The 21,298-nt window shown below is 37.7% G+C and overlaps 1 protein-coding gene across 1 annotated transcript in view; it reads right to left on the reverse strand.

The window, feature by feature from the left end:
- Positions 1–21,298, reverse strand: part of ZNF407 (zinc finger protein 407) — a 335,692-nt gene that overhangs the window by 103,141 nt on the left and 211,253 nt on the right. The gene's annotated exons all lie outside the window — the stretch shown is intronic.

Genomic DNA, 21,298 nt, shown 5'->3' on the forward strand with positions numbered 1-21,298 from the left:
AAAAACAAACACAGTGATACAACCAACTGATTGAAAAGATTTCTATTTTTCCCCTGTTTGTCAGTATGTATCAAGTTCACTCTCATATAGACAGCATTCTGAAGGGCTTCTGCATCCTTTATACCCTGCTATGCAACCTGCAAGTACAGAGAAATTGCAGCATTTTGATTGAAAAATAGCAAAGTATCCAGATACTTTCTGGACATTTTCATCATAAAAGCAATTATGATGAAAGCAAGCTTCTCAATGAAGAAACATGCACTATTGTAGATTCTTAACCTCAGTTATTCACTAAACGTTTGCAAGTATTTCTTTCACAGAAAATACCATCTAACTTGGAAAACTGTCTTGAAATCAAAATTGCAATAATGTAATTACGCTAGAAAAAGAGAGCCATAGATTTTTAGAAACACAAAGTTATATTTAGTTTGACCTCACTGATAGCACAGTTCATAAACATCTGCCCAGTGATTCTTTTCTCAAATCACAACCCTTGTGATATTGGAACATGGTTTCTCATGGAGAGAAACAGGGAGTCTTTTGAAACTATAGGCAAATTACTCTTCAGTTGATGACTCTCCCTTTTACAAAGAGTCTCATTTCTTATGCCCCTGCATTCAGCTAACAGTGCTACATGTCCAACACACCTTGCTTGGCTCTAGGATTTCCTAATACCTGGGTCTCCATGGAAGAGCTACAGAGACTGAGCTCCTCTCAACTCACTCTGAGGAATCATCAGGTTCTCCTACATTCTTTTCAGTTGCTTTAAACTTTGAATATGTTCACATTTCACAGCAGTGCTGCATACATGGAAGCCATGACTTTCCCCATGCTCAGCATTCTCCAGTTGCAGCCAGTTCTGGGAATTCTGGGATACTTCTTGCAGCACCAAGAGCTCCTGCACACTCAGTTAAATGTGGTGACCTTTCAGGTTGTTTTCAGCATTACTGCTTTCCAAAATGCAAGCCTTCAAGCCTCCCTTTGTTTCTTGTTGTCATTAAACTGTATGGAAACCAGCATTCAGTAGGGTGGTGGTAAACAACCTAATGGGCAATATTTTCTTGCAGGAAAGAAAAAAATGTACCTCAATCTGTGGTAATTACATTATATAATCAAAACCTCCACAAAGACAGTCACTCTGCCCACTTATTCAGCAAAAACCCAAACTAACCAACCAACCAATCAACCAAAAATCCTTCCCTGCTTATTCAAGATTTAGCTACATTTCAGGTTTTAAAATAAAATAAACTGATTGCCAGGTAGTGCAAACTAGCTACATAATAATACATAATCTGCACATACCACTGGCAATCCAGACTGCAAGTTTAAAAGCTAAACTTACCTCTTCAGTGCTACAAGTCAATACAATATTGCACAAGAAATAATAAAAAACCAGCAAAATATCATAGCCAAAAATGTGGTAACATGTTGAAACTAACATTATAAAACTGCAATAACTATTAGATATTAACACACACATTTATGTATATATGTACAAGAAATGCAATACATTTTCTCATCCTCCTCACTACTAACATGTACCTGGGTTTCTTTTTCCTTGCTCTTTGCCTTTAAAAGCAAAATTTCTACCTTTTATTTAGGTTTTAAGTGAGTGGAGAAACAATCACATGGATATAAGTGTTACCTTTTATTCAGGTTTTAAGTGAGTGCAGATACAATTGCATGGATATGCTCTGCAACCAACTTCAATTCTCAAGTGACTTACAATACTATTGCTGGAATTAGCAGCACACAGCTCCTTCTGTGGGAGCTCAGGAGGGCAACTCCAATGTCCCAGTGCCAGCTCAGCTCTGCCTGTGTCACTGCTGCCAAGAACCTCCCTGTGCTGCTCCTAAAGACCTCTGGTGGGCAGAGGCAGCGAGCTGCTGGGGACAAGCAATGCCTTTGCCACCATTTGCCCACAGATTTTCAACTCTACCCAGAAAAGGTGACTGAAATACACACCCACAGTGCCATAAAAACACATGCCCAACAACATGGTGGTCTCATGTATTGCCATGTTTTCATGTACTGCCATGTATTGCCACTCAGAAAATATGAAGCAGCCAATAAAAGAGAGTACACTACATTTACATCCTTTAATGAGATTTTATAATACAGTCAGTTTCACAAAGAAAATAATAAAAATGTATTTGGGATTTATTCTGATAGTATTATACCAACACCCAGGGATAATAATCATAATGTTTTCTGCTTTTCTACATTTTTAGCTTTGCATTTTTTTCTGTAATGATCTATTTGTTATGACATACAGTATGTGTGACAGATGTCCAATGCTGGCTGCTAAAAAGTAGCTGAGCCCTGTAGGGAAGCAGCAAAAACTTGTGCGTCAGCACAGAAAATGATGGAAGATTGATAATTACTGCTTGTATCTGAGCTCCATTCAGCAGACTAGCATGTCCAAATTGTAATTTGGACACGGATCCACCATTCTATTTACAATGTATTGGAATGAAAATTCCCAGTTTCAAGTAATTGATCATTACGATAGCCAAAGTAAGTGCTTTTAAAGGCAAATTCAGGGTAATTGGGAATTCTGAAGGGAAATAAGAAGAGATGTACTCTAGTCTTGTTTACCTCTGAGGAATCTGTAAAGTCATTTACAACTCTGCACAGTGAACAAAAACCAAAATGTAGGCCCAGTGTTGGCATCTAGATCTACTAATGAATTTTCAGAGTATTTCTGTAAAAAACTGGCAAACAACAGATTTCACAATTTAAAGAAAACTTGATTTCTTCCAGGAGAAAGCCCATCTGTGACTCCAAGGAAATAAGGCATCCTGCCTTAAATGCTTCCATTAATTCTATTTTCCAGAAGAAAAAAGAGAAAGAAATAAAGAAGATGCTTTTTAGATAGAAACCTGTTCAAACTGCTAGACTTGGAAGGAATGGGTGGAAAGGGTACAGAAAGTGGTGGAAGTGTGCCTCAGTTCTGCATGTGTGCTGTGGTCCTCACTGTCCCCATAGGTGCTGTGCAGAGCTGAGCTGCTCAGCTTGTGAGTCTGCCCAGCAGCTCTTCTGAGAGAGGCTCAGTGTCTCCTTTTAACAACTAGAGAAGAAAAAAAAAGGCAAAACAAAGAAAGGGGGAAAAAAGGAACCAAACCACAAACAAAACAACAAGAACCAAACGATTTTTCATGGGACTGATCTGCTCCTGAAAACTCTCTGTAATGTTTTCTAGAACTCCTGGCTTCCACTTTGCTGCAGGCAGAGTGGTCTCTGTGCTGGTCCAGCTCAAGGGCCTGTGTGCTGCAGCATGAGGGATGCAGGGGTCTGCTGAGCACACTGCACTGCTGCACTGTGTCAGCCAAGGTTTAAGTGGCAGAAATAGCAGGTGGAGTTCATCTATTTCACAGTAACTGAGAATAATCACTCCATTGTTCCTGGGCTTCCTCCCTCCCCCTTTCCTTTCTTCCTAGAGCAGATGGCATAAAAGAGAGGTTGGTCTGAAAAACAGCATCTCTGCAGTGGTGTGAGGATGGAGACTGGGCTTTAGGTATCACAGGCCCTGATTTAACAAGGTACTTACGCATTTTTGTGGCTTAAGTACAAGCAGCCCCCGTTGACTTCAAAAGAATGACTCACAAGGTTAAATTTATGTACATGATCAAATACCTTGCTGAAATGAGGCCATGGAAAACATCCATTTTTTAAAAAAGCTGGGATGAATTTAATTGAAGACACGCATTTCCTATCAACATCAATTTTTTCCCTATTGTACTTCTTTTAATGACCACATAAAGTAACCGAACAATTCTGTGGAGTCTGTTTGTATATCCTCAGGAACACATAAAGTATTTTCACAGATATAGAAGTGCAGATGGAGCCTAGGAAAGGGTGTGCAATCTAGCGGCTGCACAAGATGAAACTGGACTCCTAATGTTGCTGGAGTCAGAAATGATAGCAACAGACCCCAAAGGCTGCCTGTCAATCTCAGATGCAGATGGTACTTCGTCCAACTGGCCTTCGTGTCAGTTCCTTCAGCCATTTTAGTGACAACACGGTTCCCTAGAGGACAGATCCTGTTGCTTTGCAGCCTGGATTCATACCCAGGGCACTGTGGTCTGTACGATCTCTGCTCAAAGTAGGTTTTTTTAATGCTAATACAGTGCCTCTTCTTGCCCTATCCCAGCCCCAACCCCCCATGCAAAAGGAGATGGTCATTTTCTTCCTCATTTCAAATGTTCCAATTTATCAAAGGAATCAGCAATAATTGTCTGAAAGATTCACTTTTGTTATGCATGCCAAAACTATATATAAAATCCCTGCTAATAAAATTTGCAGACAACACGGTAATTGGCAGCATGATTAATAAGGATGACACTGCCATCATACAGAGCACGCGCAGAAGCCAGGCGTGTTCAATCACAACATGTACACACACAATTACATGTTAGCTCTCCCACCTTTGCACAGTGCATGCAAGTAACTTGGACAATGCTGTGAAAAGCTGTGACACTGAAAATTATTTACGGATTAGTGGACTATCAGTTTAACGTGAATTTCCAGTGTGATGCTATAAGCAGAAAAGGCCCCATGCTATATTTAGTGTATAAGCAAGGAAGTAACAAGCAATGTTTTCTTTGTGACACTGGAGAAACTAATTCTAGAATATCTACTTCCTGCCTATATTTAAAAAAGGGAATAAACAGCCACAAAGTGATTATAAATAGAAATAGAAGTTAAGTGGGGTAAAAAACCTCTAAAACACTTAATAAAACCCTCTTCTGTTTTGCTTATTACACTTGAGCTTGGCCCGTGAGATTTAACATGGAATAAAGGTGTGATTTAGGGACAACCTAACCTGGAGAAAATCTATACAAAACCAAATGCAATGACTACAAGTTACAGTCAAATTCAACTGAGAAACAAAGCACAATTTCTTCAGCAATTATGCTTTCATAGAAGAGAAACTGTGATTCTACAACTTTGGTTCTACGACTTTGCCTGTTTTCAGATCAAATCTGAATATGTTTCTAGATCATAAAATCCAGTCAGAAGTAGGAGGTTCAGTACAGAGCAAACTGGGAAAAAAACACCTATGCAGTTTGTTTTCTGTAGAAGGTCAGACTGGCTGAGCTTAAGGCTTTTTCTGGGCTCAAAGTCTCCAAGAAGTTCAGTTCAAGTCTGAAAAATGTCATTGTGAGGTCAGCCATTTATTGTGCTTCCATGATGTCATGGAAATTTGTTCAGTCTGCAAATTAAAATATATTCTTCCTGGCTGTCAATACTGCAAAGCCATCTTAGATTCTGAAAGTCAAATTTGGGTGTTTAATTGGAGGAGTGATTGATTATCTAATCTAAAATGTGTGTTGAAAGCATATATCAGAGAAATATCATTCTCTTCAGATTATGTCCTCATAATGCCATTTTCTGCACAAATGTAAGTAAATGCAGCATTTGGCTCTGTACTTTGAGCTTACTTCACAGACATCATTCACTCCAGGAGAACTGGTTTTAAGAGTAAGAAGCAAGCAAAACGTGATTTTTGTTCCTACAAGAGTACATTTGCCTATAAGGATGCCCTGCAGCTCAGTGAGAAACTGCAGTTCAGTTTTCATGTAGCAGGACTTTCACTGGAGACCTACACATCAAAATTAATGTGCTGTGTACTTAACCAAAAGATACTGAAATCTAATGAAAGCACCGAACTATGTATTTGACTCACCTAACATACCTATATATAAAGTAAAATGTAGAAGGTAGCTTCTACTGCACTTCTACTTCAGACTATTCAAAGTTGCAGATAAACTGTCTTGTAAAAGTATTAGATTAAAATTGTACCACCCAGAATAGACAGTTTTTCACTGTGCTTTCAACAATTCACAATTATGTCTAACACACATAACATGATTTTAACTAGATGAGAAATCAGGGCAACACTCTAGATCTATTGATTGAGAAGAATAGCAACTGCCTGAATGGTGTTACTTCAAAAACCTGACCCAAGATGAAAAAAATTTAAACACCAGGGCAAAAGCCTTCTGGATACCAATTAAATCCTGTCATATTGAGAAATTTTATAGACCAATACCAAACAAATTATCCTATGATCACGTATGCAAAGGTTCTGTCTTAAAGAAAAAGCCCACCACGCTATAAAATTAACCCCATCATGTTACATGAAAATAAATTTCTTTCATTATCATAGATAATGTTATGGACTTGTCTTTTTTCCCACAGATGGTTAACATGAAAAGAGGGAAGAATGGCAAAATATGAAACTTTCTCTTTAGCTTCACCTTTCACACTCTGGTATCACACAACAGCAGAAACTAATGAACTTGCTCATCTTCGAAAGCCCTTTTGCACGCTTCTTCCTTCACCCTTAACTCTGATCCTTGCAGGTCTTCCCTTATGTGTGTGCCAATTTCACTGGTATAATATGAGCACTTTTATTAGTTGTGTTCTGATGATTTCTACAGAGAGATACTTAAAGCTTATACAAGTCAAAAACTATTTTATCACTTCTGAAGAAAACTAATAGTGCAGAGCCACTGAATGATAAGAGAGACCACTGAATTTATTTAATAATGCATGTCCATTTCACAAAAATGGCCTGTGTAATCCTTTTAAAAATAATAACCTGTTCATTTCAGACCTTGCACAATGCTTCCCTTTGTCCCTTGTAAGTCTCTCAAATGTCTTATTTTAAAGGAATATATAGTACTCCCGGAAGACATTTTCCCATTTCTATTCTCTTCAACTCCTGTGAGCCCTTGTTCTGTGTGATAAGGCAATCTCCTTCGGGATCTGAGCTGTGTAGTTTCGCACCACGAGTGACAAGGACTCAACTTGAATAACTGCTGTGCGCAGGTTGTAATTATGTCAGCTGGAGTGTTGAACAAGGGGACTGATTAATGTGAGCCCCAGCCCAGGCACAGTCCCTATCAAAACCTTCGTGCAGGCCAGCAGTGGGGATGGGTTAAAGCAGAAAGACAAAACATGCTGTATCGTCCATGATAGATGAATTGCTCCAACAGTCTTCAGGCAGATGTTCCAGGACAGTATAATATACAATTACTCTGCCTTATCACCTTCCCAGGGACAATAAAGCTTCCTCCTTCTATAGCTCATGTGAGTGAAGGCAAAATTAGTTTTACTTTTACAACACTGACTCACTTATCATGTTGCCTTGATTGTGCTTTTACAGCTAAAGAAAACATATATTGCACTCCTTAACTAAAAACAAACAAGCAAACAAACAAACAGAATGCACCAAAAAGACTCTGCACTCCTCATCTTTTATATAAAACTAAACTATTCCTTTGAATCTATATTGCATCATATCATAGTAATGCAGTCCTTAAAGGTCTAATTCAGAATGGGATTCTAGGGAACATTACTAACTTTCGAACAACTGGACTTAGTCACAAGCTTAATGTTATATGTACATATATGAAAGCACCTTAGTCATTTAAGTCAGAAGGCACAGATAATAAAAAATACACAGGTTTGGTGCAAAAAATGCATATGTGAATAACATGCCCTTAGTGACTATTTCAACTAAGCACTCACCCTAAAAATGCTAAAGCACTCTTGTAAAACAATACTTTGAGAAGTCATTAATCCATATGTATCCCTAAAGGCCACAAGAGTTTACAACTATTACAAACAATCCATGTATTTTCCAAAAGTAAATATAAATTAAGTAAGTAATAGAAATTTAGAAAAAAAAAATCTATCTATTTCTGTTTGTTTCCTTTTTGTTATCAGATGCATACAGTTTGGGTTTTTTTGCTGCAGATATGGAAGTGGTCTCTGTTTCAGGGCTATTTCCATGAATTTACAGAAGACCAGCTTACTAACATGAGGTGAATAGTAAGAGAAGAATATAGCTCATAATATCCTGAAATCCTTCCTTTCTAAGTATTGGACGAGTATAGATAAAGAAACTGTGCTTTAAAGAAGAGAGTCTAAATAGTTCCACTTGCATTCCAAGATGCATTTCTTTCAGTACTACCCTTTCTTCAGCTATATAACAATGACATGGTCTCCAAAAACAAAACAAAAAAATGCACCCAGAAATGCATTTAGAGAGACACGTATTTGAAGGCCAGGTTTAAAATCAAAGCCAAGGTTGATTCTAATGGCACTTAAGATTGCATACATATTTGAAAAATTCTGTTTATATGCATTCAATTTTCATGAAAGATATTGGACTACTAGTCAATAAGGGAGAGATAAGATTTTCTAAGGAGACTATAGGAATTAGGCACTGATACTGCACTTCAACTTGAAGGCAGATTCTCAGCTGTTACACCTTCTCTGAGGTTTTCGTCATTAAACAGTATCACAGTCCTGGCAACAATAAGGTTTCACCACAATAGTAAAGGCTTTCCTGTATTCCTCTGGTGAAATGCAATCCTATGTTTATGAATTAAGAAGTAGCTCCAAGAAAGCTGGTACATTGTCACTGCACAGCATGTTGACATGAGAGGGCAGCACAACATGGTAATGATACACCAATTCCTGTACAGAAAAACAACAAAGAAAATGGTCTTGGCCTCAAAAAAAAAATATAATCTAAGTATTGAGAAGGATATGATAATCAGACAGTAGGCAAAAAGAGTAGTGATAGGTTTGGGAGACAGGGTATCAGTAACACAGGGTAGAAAGCTTTTTGTGTAGTTGCACAGGTGGACATGGCAGTATGAGGTGGCAACCTAGTCTGTCCTCCATAACCATTCAAATCAACAATGCAATTAGTGGACATTATAAAGAACTGATGTAGGTCTCAATATTTGCATAAATTAGGTTTCTAAAGAAAGATATAGGTCACCAATAGGCAACATCAGACATTCTAATCTGATTTGGAAAAGGAAACAATGTTGCCCCTAACTTTATAGCAATGATGCAACCATTCTAGGAGTAAAACTTCCAAGTTTAGGGCTGCCCTTATCTTGAGGAAGGCTGAGTTCTGTCCTCTGTCCCAGGAAAGTATATTAGCTGGCACAAAACATCATGCATCAACCCTTTGTTTTGAAACTTTGCCATTAGACAGCAAGGAACTGCCAGGAACCAAAAGCAGATATAATCCCTGCTTTCAGAAACACTCTTCTGTTTTCAGTTATGTTCTCCATATAATTTTCTTAGAAAATCCAAACAACAGGCTTCTAAACACTTTGTCCTGCGCCCTTTCAGCTGAGAGTCCTAAACAATAACTTGCATGAGGCTGCAGACAAAAGTTCATTATGGACTAAATGAATCCTGAGTTGTCTAATATTCACGCCTCTAACACATTCCCAAAAATACAGGAAGTGGGGCTTTCTTGCCTAAAAAATGTACCAAAAGTCTTGAGGCAGACATAGCCATTTCCCCAGGACAAAGACTTGTGAGCATGCCTCCGTGATTTCACTCAGTGGTGCAAGAACTTGCAAACTCAAGTAGAGAGAGAAGTGAAAAACAGAAACTCCCAAAGGAGTACATGCTTCTGGATTTAGATGTCTTTTGGCAAGATTTAGGAGATTAGGATCGTCTTTGAAATTCAAGTGAAAAGGAGAAATAATTGGGTCTCAATCCCACTACTTACTTGCCTAGTTGAACTTTTTTATTGTTCAGGATACAAAGTCTTGTGGAAGGTGCTGCCAGCTCCCTGGCTTTCCATTTCTCTCCTTCCTAAGAAACAGGTACCTTCATGACAGGTGAGAATTGTCACTTCACTGAGGACATGGGAGGAAGGTGAATAACATCAGTGGAGCCAGGATTTTATCCACTGGCTTTGTTTTTGTTTTATATTATCGACCCTGTGACAGTACTCACTTTCCAGCCAGTGAGAGCTGACTCCCAACTGAGCTATGGAACAGAGATGCTTAGATGGAGAGGGGCTTAGTTATAATCCTTTCTGTTACAGTACTCCTGCCATGCTACTGGTGAACTGAAACTAAAAATGGGCACTTCAGAGCAGGAAAAGAAAATAAAGATTCTCCTGATGTTATGTTGTAGACTTCTAAAAGACATCCAAACAACAGAGGAAGCCAGGAACAGATGCAGCTGGAAAAGAACTCAGCAAACAAATATTTGCCTTTTAGAATAAAGTTCTGCAATGCAGGGTACCAACAGAGCTACCATCACCCAATACTGCATTCTCATCTCTCACCTCCTGCACCACCACCAGGAAACACAAAGCTATTCCCAAAAGCTGCACTCGCTGGCCTTCTTTGCCTGACTTGATGTCCCTGCATTTATTTAAAACAGACTGGATAGCAGACACCTGCTTTGCCCTCACAAGGGTTCACACTTAGGACTTTCCTCTCTGGTCTGACACAAGTGAACAAATCCAATACAAATTCCTTTATCTTTGAAACATTTCTTCTACTTGAAAGTTTTACTGCTCTCCAAAATGACTATATTTCAGCATGCAAAAATCAATCAGCTAAATACCATATGACTGTGCTATAATTTATTAGTGCTGATCAAAATCTTAAAGACTAGTAATTAAAATTCAAATTAAAATGTGATGAAAGTCACATTTAGTCACGTAAATGAAGAGGCTGAATTTCAAATAGGAACAGAGCCACTGGACACCATGAGATGAGAATTTGTGGATGCTCAGTATCACTAACAGCATGTAAAAAGAACTTACCATTTCTTCAAACTTTGCTTCTTTTTCCTGAAGTAAATACATCTATATAGATCTATGAATATGTCAGTCTATCAGTGAATGAATTATAGAAAAAGTGCCAAAAAAAGCACTTGTGGAACAATCTCTCCACAGTGGGAAGCTTCTTCCTATTCAGTAAGAAATGTCACTGGTCTGAATCGCCTGGGTATAAATCTTTTTCAAATGATTCTTTTTTCTAAAGAAAAGCACAGATTTTGGGGGTCTCCTCCTTATCCTTTGAAAAATACCTTTTTAATTTTACCTTTAAAAAGGACCTATCCTGACAACTCGCAACTAACAATTTGGGACTCAATACTTTGACATATGAGCATTATACCAACTGAAGCATGATTTCTATGCTTTCATGCCCTGTTCACTAAATCTCCCAATGCACCAATGCAGCAAACAACGGCTCCTCAGCATGTTCCTTCAGGATGTCCCCATCCAAGAAAACCCAGTTGTTCTGGGTGGTGAGGCTGGATTGTAAAACAGAAGAATGCACGACAGCTGAATTTTGCCCGACTGGTCCTCTGTGATTTCTTTTCACTCATCTTCTCATCCACTTCTTTCAGGAAACCTGAACTTAATTTATCTCAGCAGCTACTACAGGGTGTCAGTTTTCACTGAAACTGGACAACAGCTTAAAAAGTTATTAAAGAAATGGGTGAAAGATGGATGGATGGATGGGCTGGCACAAGTCTCACAAAAAGTTTGGGACAGAAGACTAAAAGACAATCCTTGTCAACTGATTAAAAAAAAATCTGCTTTTCTAAACTAAAGATACATCTTTTTCCCAAAACCAAAACAAATTACTAATGACTTTTTATATGTTAAAATGCCCATATAAGAGATCTCCAAAATTTGCTAATAGACATGGTTCTCTGTACTTTAAAAAGAGCTTGTTAACAAAAATGTCTGAAACACTGTATTTTTCTAATGAAACATCATCAGAACTTAAGAATTTATTTTAGTAGTTAAAATACTTTCTACAACTTCAAAATGGTTCTATGTATTGTTTGCCCTGTAGATTGTGCATGCAAAATTTCAACAGAAATGTTTTGAAGAAGCTCACACAGTTCCACATGGGATTTGCAGCAGAATAAATGATGTCCCATGTTACAGTTGTTAGAGAGAATCTATAATCATCTTGAATGGGGATTGAAGAAGCATGCATGGAAGTTACAAACATGAAACAATAAATACTATATTTTAAGGGTTATTAGCAATATCATAATGAACCATGGGATGATGTTCAGTTTATATCAGTAGAATCACCAGCTGTGTTTACAGGATTATAACACAAATAATTTTAGAGTATTATGAAATGAAGAGTTTGTATGTTTTAAATGATAACATCACTAAATACATTAAAAAAAAGATAGCAATGCTGAAGAACACCAGAAGAAGTATCACTTTATTGCATTATCTAAAAATGTGGATATATGGGTATGGACCTATATTCTAAGAATCACAGTGAGCTGAGAGGTTTGATTAGGTGGAACAAAAAAGAAACCTAGGAAAAATCCCTGTGCACTAATAGAAAGAAGTGGGAAAACATCAAGGGATGTCTCCACTCCAATCCCCTGACCCATGGGGGTGGGAGAAAGGAGAACATTGCTGCATTAGCTTGTTCCATTGCATTAGGCATGCTAAGCCTCAGCATATCTAACTTGCTGAGGAGATGATGAGGTGTGCTGTAACAACCTCATCTTTTCTCTGAAGACACAAAGTAAGAACTAGCTTTGACTCAATGCATCCAAGAATGCAGAGCAACCTTTTGTTCATATACATTTTCTTCCCTTAATCCTTTTCCATTATTCAAACAGTACATTTTAAAACACATTAAAAAAAAAAAAAAGATAACACCAGAACATCACTCCATCACTTCCAGTAATAAAACAGAGTGCTTTATGTGCTGTTTATTCCCTAAGAAGTCTCAGCTACATCTACAGCTATTATTCAGACCTAAACAGGCCTAGCAGAACCACAAAGATCATCCCAAACAGGGACAAAATAGCTGTAATAAGCAACTTAATAAGTTACAACAGGACAACAGGCTCCTCTCCAGATTGTCCTTTTGTAAGCAAAGCCTCAAGGGAAATAGGGATCCCTGATCCATGACTTATGAGAATAGAGTACCATACAACAGAGACTGCAAAATGGTTTTAGGGATGGGGAGCCTGTCTTCCTCATGCCACATTTTCCTATGGAGCATGCACCACCTTCTCCCAGCTGCTCAGGAAGGAGAAAAGGCAACAATGCAAACCTTGAGACAAGCTCTCCCCTGGCCAACTCTAAGCAGCAACTTTGAAGCCCCAGGTTCAAAGCAACATTGTTGGCATTCTGAGCTCCCAAATCCCTAACGCCTCTCTCTCCAAAACAGAAAGCTGAGGCTCTCAGAGATGAGCGTTCAGCCCATAGGTGCTCTCGACAACACTGGGAAGAGGGCGCCAGGAGCACCAGACTCTCAAACCCCAGGTGCTGCTGCTGCTCCAGAGCCTCATTCCCACCACATCACATTGTGGTGCTGGGCAGACACCCCCCAGCCACGCTGCAGAGGTGCCAGCCCTGTGCGTCGAGCCTGTGCTTCCACTCTGGAGTACAGGAACCCTGGGCTGGTGACAAAGGCTTTAGAACCTGAGGTCCCAAAGCCCCCCAAACATATCTCTCCAGGAGAATTTGGGCAGAAGCTGGAACAGAGACAAGGGTAACTCTGCTGGAATGCGCAAGGAATTTTATTTAGCTTTAATAAATCAGGAATTTCTAACAATGCCAAATTTATCTGGAAAATTGCTCACCATTTCTAATGCATTAAAAGTATCTAAGTGGCAAGCTTTTCTCAAACACAAAAGCTCTTTTCTTTCCCTATTTTACTTGCTATTCAGCAATTCTTTTCTTTATCTCATTTTCATCAGACTTTAAACAGAAAAATCCTTTCCCTTTCTTCCCCTTGCACTGGAGCATACCTATTGCTGGGACTTCAGAACAGAACTTGCTTTCTGTGACTTCCCCAGATTCAATCTGTTTTGTATGTCACACATGAAGGAGGAAGAGGGAAAGTTGTCACAAAGACAGCATTAACACAGGAACTTGTTTTACAGAGTAGTAGCCATATAGCCTGGAGAATAAACCCCACACAACACAACTGGCTCGTGTCTATCAATTTCATCTTGGAGACCTGTACTGCTACCAAAGTGATTTCAGATTGCTAGCTACCTGCCACATAGTTAGATGGTAGCTATCAGCAGTAATAATGATGATAATAATAATGATAATAATGATGATGATGATGACAATAATGATAATAATGATAATAATAATAATAATAATAAAAATTAAAATAATAAAATAATAATATAAATAATTCTTCATTGTAGATTTCATCACCCCCAAAGATAACATTGGCCCTTTTATAATTATTGCATTGGGGATTAAGGAATAGCAAAAGAAACAAACAAATTCATTCTTTTATTCTCTGCTACCAGGCAAGAGCAAAGAAAACATCTATGGTTGGTTTAATATTTTTTAAAATATGTTTTACACAAAAGGCTCACACTAATTAAGCTATGATGCCAATGATTATTTTTAGATCAAACCATTGTAACAAATGGAAGTTTATTTGTAGTCATAAAAGATCTTTACTGCACTTTTTTATCAGAAGAACTGTAAGAATAGGAAATCACAGGTCTTTTTGCTACTACATGCTATATTAAGACCATAGCATTGCTGTTCATCTTGAGGTTAATACTAAAATTTTATTTACTATCAAAATACAACATACTTAGGATTGTTTTAATTTGAATAATATGCTGATATTTCAGATTGATAAACATGAATTAAGTATATATAAAATATAAATATACATGTATTTATGACAACATATTTATGCTCTTTAAGAATGAGGAATAGATGAGACAGTGATGACTACATATGATAGCAAAAAAAGAAGTGTGAGGACAGAGAGACGATAAAAAGTGATAAAAGAATACATTAGTTACATTAATCTGTCCACTGCATGAAGTGGGTCTTATTCATATTTCCTAGACACCAAATACTTCAAGGTTTTGGGTTAAGTGTCTTGAACACTGATTCAGAAAAAACACCATCAGTTCAGCAGGGAAGGGGCTGCCACAAAAACATTTAGGGACAAAGCCCAAATTGAACAGTAAGGGAAAGACAGTGACTACTGAAAGAAATCAGGAGACTGACAATATTTTTCAGAACTTAAAGCGTGAACAATTTACAAACTGCTGGCCTATCAAGAGAGGCTGTAACAAAGAGATGCTGAAACCAGATATTAATTTTTAAATTGATATTGAAATGGCTTCAAGTCTCAGTAACATTAAACTCAGCAGTAATTTAGCACAGCATTTAGGCTTAAATAGATCCCTTAAAAGTTGTCCTTCAAAGGACTCAACCTAAAATGAGAATAGTATTATCAGTGTTTGCAATGGCATCACCACTTGGGCACATCCTTAAAGCCCCAAGTTCAGTGTTAGCGTGAGAATCACAGACCCATTGAGTTAAAAAGGCATATTTTAATTCCTCTTTCTTAGAGTGGCAATAGGGGGAAAAAAACAACCCCTAAGAACAAACAAGTAAATAAATAAATAAATAAAATACATAAATAAAAAGAAAAAAAAAATCCCAAAACAACAAAAGAGGTACCAAGGCTCACGGAATTATTGATGAATTTCTTTAACAAGTATTAGCCATTAAAATTAGTAAAAGTCCATACCACCCTTCTACCAAGTAGAGTGCATTTATGATGCTTTTAATTACAAATACAGAATATGGAGGATCTCACAACATGATGACAGTATTTTATGCTGTGCCAAGGCCTCTTAACATGGCAACTTCCCAGTGGAGCCCAGTCACCAAGTCAACACATACCAGTGCAATGCACGTGTGTGTGCTTGTGCACCGATATTTCCCTAAGGAACAATCGTGTTTCCTCCTACACACATTCTCTTGAGCACTCCATGCAGTGACATTGGACAGAGACAGCTTTGAGAGAGGGAACCCAAGTTCTTTCATACACTGCCACCAAGGATTGTCCAAAACTGCAGAGACACAATTTGCCAGTCAGTGCAGTCAGCACAGACACTTTGGAGCAAGGGTCACATCGTTACCTGTGTGCTCTGCCATTCCTAGTGTTAGGAATTACATCTGCTTAAACTGGTTAACCTGATAGCTGATCTGCATTGATGCTACTGCAACACTGCATATTTTTATTCTGATTTCATCACATAAACTATATGCTATAACTTAGGTGAATATAAGAGGTCTTATTAAGCCACAGAAACATTACAGAAGGGAATAATACTGACCATTGTTTTGTATGGCATGTATTCGCTGGAATAATTAAAGTGTTTTTGCAACTATATCTAAATTCTATTTCAGATTATTTTTCTTTTAAAGACTTAAATGTTACAGCATATTTTATTCCAGATTAATAGAAACATTTCCAAGTAGTTTATCTGAATGTTTACTAAAAACTAAGGGGGGAATAATATTCTGAGTTTTCATCTGGGAACTGTGCCCATGCACTGACAGAATGTCTCTCTAAACTTCTATCTTCATTTGTTTATAAGTCTCCTAGCACAAGGCACTGGATATCCTCAAATCCTGCTGCTGAACACTGCAGAAGCTGGAGTACTTCCCGAAGGCCCTGTTTGCTCTATTACATACATGCTTTATTTTCCTTAACAATTTTGTATTTGTACAAAGTATATGCACCATTTTTTCCCAATTCTGCCTTTGTGATGTATATATATAAAAGTGCTCTCCCATAGTGCAATGCTGATTGCCACCTGGAATCCTCATCAGCCTATATAGCTGTATTACCTAGTTATTTCCTATACAAGCATATTCAATTTCACTGGTTACAAAGAGCATTTCGATAATAATGTTTTAATGATAAATAAACTGTTTTCATCATTTTATGTAGAATTTGCCTTAACAGCCTTTCAGTTTTGCTATCAATTAGTATGTATTTTTACCTCATCTGTAAAGTAGTCCCTAGTTATCCTTGATGTAATAAGGGAATAGTGCACAGCTGATGCCATCATACCTAAAAGTTATTGAATTCACCAAAACAGAGAGAAAACACTTACTCTGCACATTCTTATGACTTAGGTGCAAATCCTGGAGTGTATTATAAACTGGTCTTTACAACCTATGAACAGATACTATAAGTCAGACAGAAATAGGAACTCCCTAGAGATGCTGTCCAAAAAAAGAAAAGTAGCCCCTGTGGAGTAACTCCTCCTAAGTCATGCTGCTGCTGCTGCTGAAAATATGCAATGAATCCATCTGCAGTTGGAATTTCAGATGCCATAATTCCCCTACAGAATGTTGTTTAATTATTTTATTATGCATAATAAATGTAAAATATTTATTTTAGCTTACATAATTATATTAAAAATGTATGCTATTTATTCTCAGTCTTCTAAGACATCCTTCACAAGTCATACACTTAACAGAGAGGAATGCATGCTGTTTTGCTGGCCTGGCTGCTTGTTTTATCCAACTTCTACACCTTCTTATCTATGACTAAGAAACACCTCTGCATATTGCCTTTCATTCCCTCACCACCATGGGTACTCTGTGCAAAATGAACCATACAATGGAGTCCCAGACAAATGAAAATTATTTTCTTTAATCACAGCAGAGGGATGACCTGAAGCACATTACCATAATATCAGTCCCACACTCTTGTGGTCAAAGTAGTAGCAAAACTCTTTCTGCATCATGAAATTATGCCAGTGCTTCTCCTGAGCACTGTAATCCAACAAATTTAATCATGTGAGAAAAGCAGGGTTCTGCCTTTTGCATGCCCCCCTCCATGTAACTCAGATCCATTTCACTAAAACACCCCCCTCCCACACACCACAAGCATAAATTGCCTGAGAAGTTTTAGTAGTTATATAGAAAGTCAGAACAAATGGGAGTTAAATTTAAAACCTTACATATGAATAAATGAGATTTCCCTTTCTTAGACACATGCAAAAAACCAATTTAGTTCTGAAAATGCTGTATATCTACATCTTTCATTGACAGCATCAGAACTTAGGGGAATTTTTCACTTCTGCAATCAGGTTAAATTCAAGTACCTAACTATGCTGCAGGTTTAGAAAGTCTGTCTGTATAGTCCACAGACTATACAGCCAACAGATTTAGAGCCCTGTGTCACAGGTGCTGCTCATTTTCAGGATGTTATACAGCTCTTCAGTGCTTACTGTGCCCATTTCCAAATGCAATGTTGCCAGTGTTACTCCAGGATGGTGTCATCTGAAAAGTTCAGTCACATAACACATCTTTTTTAAATGACTAGGAAAAATAAAATAAGCATTGCATAAGTAATGGTAGTGCAGGGCCCTGTGAGACCAATTCTGTATTATAAAATTAGGTTGAACATTAATTAAGGGTGAATGAATATTTTTGTATGACAAAGCACATTGACTTAAGAATGGAGAGACATGCTGTGTGATTTGAAAAAGTAAATGCAAAGGAAAATCATGCATATTTTTATCTAAATGGGGAAAAACCTAAATTGAAAAATGAAATGTAAAAAATATGTAACCAAAAATACAGCTAAACGTTTGTGTTTATGAATATTATATTTTGCTCCCTTCTAAAGGATTTTTAAAACTAGACTGAAAACATAATTTCAAATTGTAATTGTTACTGGAAGTCATATACTATTATCGAAAAGCAGATGTCTATTTCTTTGTCATCAAAATACAAAAGATTAGACAAAAATAAATATCAAGTGGTCACCAGACAAAAACTAGAGATGGAAGGGAACATTTTTCACAAGAATACTGAAGTACAACTATAAGCATATGCATATTATAGAGAATTTATAATTTGTGAGCTAAAAATGCTAAGTTAGTTTACCATTCCCCTCAGAAAACCACATCCATTCATGTCTTTTTCTAGTTTAAAAAAGGATGTCTCATGCTGTGTGCTATATAGGGAATAAATTGCCTTTTCTGTTCCATGCAGCCAAAATCACTCTTTTCCCCATAGTACCATACAGATGATTTCACTTCAGTTTATAAAGTTTATAACAGTTCCTAAGTTCAGATTAGTTTCTTCCAATAGCCCTTTTTCTGTACTTCTAGCCAGGGTTATCTACCCTTTCACTCACTAGACTGGCAAGAATTTTTGCAGGATGATTATTCACCATTTCAGGCTGAGGAATTGAAAAGCTTGAAGTCAAGAATCTCCAAGAATGCTCTGAGCACCAATCAGCTGAATGGGAATAGTTTAAAATCTTGTACTTAGCCACTATTTTAATTCAAGTGTCTCAAACTGCTTCATAGAACAGAGATTAGTTAGCAATGAAAGGAAAATCTATATTAAGACTAACAATACTTTCCTCCATATCCCAACACAGAAAGAGGAATATTCACTTCCCTGAAAGTACAAGGCTCATTAAAGAGTCTGCAGTTGCCAAGCAACACTAAACAGCAACACATGAAATAGTCTGGATGAACTTACAGTGCAAGGGCCGAGCTCACAGCATCACAATGAGACCTCAACCACTAGACTTAGGGGTGAATTTTATCACTAGATCAGCAGATTTTAAAATCTTCATTTTAACATTTTCTCTATGTGACACTTGCAAGACTACATACCATCTGCTGAACTTGTGCAAACAATATTATTTACAGAGTTGCTAATAACTTTCCTTTAAAAGAGAAATACTGCATGACTTGACAAAGAGGCAACATGTGATTCCCTTAAAATTGTAGTTTAAAATGAAGAGTGAGGTGGATAGAGAGCAGAACATTTACTTGCCAACAAGGCTGGCTAATATCCCAGGACTGTGGAAACTGGCAGGCACAAGCAGGACTGCTGAGCTAATAAACACAGCAGCCCCTCTATGGGCTCCTCTGCAGCTACACAAAGTGCCTCACTGCCTCTATGAACTTGCAGCAGCAGCATAGCTCTGGTTCCTGCATCCCTACCAGATGATTTTCAGCTGAGCTTGGAACACAATTCCTGCAGAATCAAAGCTTCATCAGCTGGTATCTGTAGAGATCAGCCTCCAAAGGTTAGGTCAAAATTGGCCTGTGAAGGATGGAAACTAACATTCTATTGTCATGAAACATTTATTTTTCAATAATATAAAAGCAGGGCATGCCCAGATATTTCTTGTTAATCCTGATAAAATATGCTATGCTTGCATATTCTCTAATAACCTCCAGTATTATAAAATACTCTTAAAAAACTTGTTATTTCTTGGAATTTATATCCCATACAGAAAACTCTTTATCCAAAGTAAAATGATCTGTCTTTCACTCAGCAGAGCACTGGGTTATGCATGTGGTCATCCTGAGTGAGAGAAGTGCATCCACTCATTGGATGTATGTAACAAACCCCAAACTGATTCACATCTACAACACTCCCAGTCTCTTGGGTCTCCCAGCCTAGGATCTCAAACCCACTGTAACCCACTTCTCATTTCCTAGCCCTGTAAAAAGACTATTCCTGCCAATTGGGATGATTCAGTTAAAGTGGATGACCACAAGATTAAGTGTCCTAAAACACACAGCATTAAAGACAGCACTTCTTTTACCTTCAGTGCAGCACATAATGTCACAGTGATGCTTATATGCTCTCACTTCACTCAACACAGACCTTTTAACACAGCTGCTCTGACAAATGAAAACCACCTCTAATTCCTAGATGACTTACTGAAGCTGACAAAACCACTTCTACTTAAAAAGAAAAAATAAAGAAACAGTGACACCCTTAAGGTGGCAGCACAGAAACATTGCCCCTCCCCCTGAGGTCATCAAATTCAGTTCTCTGCAGTTCTAGAGTGTGATTTAATGGGTGCTCAGTACAGAAGAGTTCACAGAACATTTGCCCCACGCAAACAAAATATTGCAATGAGAAGTTTTGTACAGAAAATCTGTGACCCCTGCAGAAGCTTTCTGTACATGAGTTTTCTGTAAAGTAGCACATAAATAGCATGAAAACAGGTATTATGAGAGCAGATAGGCTTCATTATGTAGTCTTGCTTTAGGAAACTACATTAAAACTTATACTAAAGGAACATTACAGTTGTATGTTCAGCATGAAAAGAAAATACAAAAATGCTATAGGGGTATATTTAAATGTTTAACTTTCCCCTCTTGTGTGCATGCATCACAACACATGCATCTAATCATATGCCATTTATCAAATATAATGCTGATTTTTAAGAACTTTTTGAACATCAACTCTTGCAAATTGCCCACAAAATCCTTCTGGGGATTCCTTTATGATACACATAGACTAGTCACCTCACTGCAAGGTATTAAAAGTATTCAAGAATGTAGAAGATGTGTGTTTAAGAGTAAAGATGCATTTAAGAAGCAACATGAGATCATTTAATAAGTAGTCTATAACAAACCAAAGACACCAGGTGAAAAGCGCCAGAAGTAACCTTCACTGTTCAATGTGATTCTTTTAAAATTTAATCAACTGCCCCAACATGGGGATGGGTTTTAGTGGTGTAACATGGGAGGCTTTGCCATGCAACCAACCCTTTGGCCAACTTTCATCCTAACACCCTGGCTAGCAAGGAAAAGGAAAATTGGAGCAGAACAACAAGACTCTGAAGAACTGTAACTAGCTCGAGTTGTGTCCAGTTCAAATAAGTGTCTGGAGAGTACT

The sequence above is a fragment of the Ammospiza nelsoni genome, chromosome 1, assembly GCF_027579445.1.
Source record: "Ammospiza nelsoni isolate bAmmNel1 chromosome 1, bAmmNel1.pri, whole genome shotgun sequence".
NCBI lineage: Eukaryota > Metazoa > Chordata > Aves > Passeriformes > Passerellidae > Ammospiza > Ammospiza nelsoni.